Source organism: Triticum dicoccoides, chromosome 4A, assembly GCF_002162155.2.
Source record: "Triticum dicoccoides isolate Atlit2015 ecotype Zavitan chromosome 4A, WEW_v2.0, whole genome shotgun sequence".
Classification (NCBI taxonomy): Eukaryota; Viridiplantae; Streptophyta; class Magnoliopsida; order Poales; family Poaceae; genus Triticum; species Triticum dicoccoides.
In genome coordinates, this window is record NC_041386.1 from 8,182,445 (window position 1) to 8,184,310 (window position 1,866).

The following is a 1,866-nucleotide window of genomic DNA, read 5'->3' on the forward strand; positions in this document are numbered from 1 at the left end:
GGAAGTGCCTGGTTACCAAAATCGACGAGCCCAGATCGAGCCACAAGCAGAGCAAGCGTCACAAGAAGTAGATGATGACCAGATGATCGTTTATGCTAGTTAATCATGCATGTAATATATAGTTTACTTTATTGGTGTGTGGAAATGTCACGTGTGTAGTAGCTACCTATGTAATTATGCATGTAATAGTTCACTTTGGTGTGTGCAAATGCCATGGTTGTAGTAGCCACCTATGTAAGTGGATGTTTAATTTGGTTATGCAAGCATGTCCTTATAAGTGTGTGTGTGTATACATCTGGGCTATTCTGTTTAGCGTAACATAATATTATTCTGTTACTATTGTTGAACTGGCGAATTCGAGGGGTTGGACTGATGCTCTCATTTTTGTCGAACTGATCATCTTCTTTATGAACTGATGCTCTCAGTTTGGACCTGTGTTACCGGACTCATGGCTCAGTTTGGACCTGTGTTACCGGACTCATGGCTCAGTTTGGACCTGTGTTACCGGACTCATGGCTCAGTTTGGACTTGTGTTACCAGACTCATGGCATTTTCATCCCCGCAGCATAGTCGCCATAGCCACCGCCGCCGTCGAGGAGCTCGAGCTGCTTGCCCTGAGGGCCTTCGCGGGCGCCGACTCCATGTCCGGCGCGGCGGCCTCGCGGGCGGCGGAGCGTGTGCCGCCGTGGCGCGAGCAGGTGACGTTCCGTGGGATGGTGGCGGACCAGACCGACCTCTCCCTCCCTCTTCCTGGTTCCTACCGCCACGCTGGCGCTAAACAAGGACGACTACCTCGCCATCTGCCTTGCCGTGCTCGCCGCCACCAGCAAGGAGCAGCACGCGAGCGCGTGGAACCCGTCCCACGCGCCGGCTCAGGAGACGCGGTTCAGCTGCGCAGTCTGCGGGAAGGCGTTCGCGTCGTACTAGGCGCTCGATGGGCATAAGTCCAGCCACTGCAAGCCGCCGCCCACCAGAGAGCGCTACATCACCACACAGGCGTCCGCAGGCGGTGGGTCGGAGATGAGCATGGCGGCGTCCTCGGGCGGGAGCAGCGGCGGCCTACATCAGTGCACCGTCTGCGGGCGGGGCTTCACGACCGGGCAGGCGCTCGGAGGGCACAAGTGCAGCCACTACTGGGATGGCACCTCCGTGTCCATGACAATGTCTGTCTCCATGTCGGCTTCCTGCGCTGTGCTGAGGAACTTCGACCTGAACCTGCTGCCGATGCCGGAGAATGCAGGGATGAAGAGGTGGGCCGAGGAGGAGGTGCAGAGCCCTCTGCCCACCAAGAAGCTGAGGCTTTTGCTGTAAAACAAGGAGAGATGACCAATGGTCAACCGCCCCTTGATTGATTTGTTCATTTGTTGAATTCGATTAGGTATCACCATGATTTGTTGATTTGTTGTATTTATAAGGACACAAAGAAATTAAAAGTATGGGCTTAATTCCATTTCCATGCTCCAGCGCCCTTCTCTGATCTCTCCATGTCCATTATGGCAGAGTAAATATAATGACATAAAAGTGTGTAACAAAAGCAGAATTGAACTGAACGAGAATTTTAAATTGAACTGAAATAAAATATAGGAACTAAACCGAGTGTATTTTCAGATTTCATGCATCAAGACATTTTATATATGTTTTTTATGGTAGAACATGTACAATTTTTTATGCCAAGTAACTTCAAACAAAACAGAAGGAGCTTCATTTACAAGAATAGAACATAACATATGCTCGTTTCGATCCATACAAGGTTTTATCAAATGCTTATTAAGGCATGACACACAACACCTGTTGTGCTATAGGAAGAACATGTAAACCAAGGGGAAATTGGACATATAATTGTTAAGTTGGTTAACTGATAAGCAC

At 49.8% G+C, this 1,866-nt stretch overlaps 1 pseudogene; it reads left to right on the forward strand.

The window, feature by feature from the left end:
- Positions 1-512: 512 nt before the first annotated feature.
- LOC119288737 lies at positions 513-1,311 on the forward strand (annotated as a pseudogene).
- The last annotated feature ends 555 nt before the right edge of the window (positions 1,312-1,866 follow it).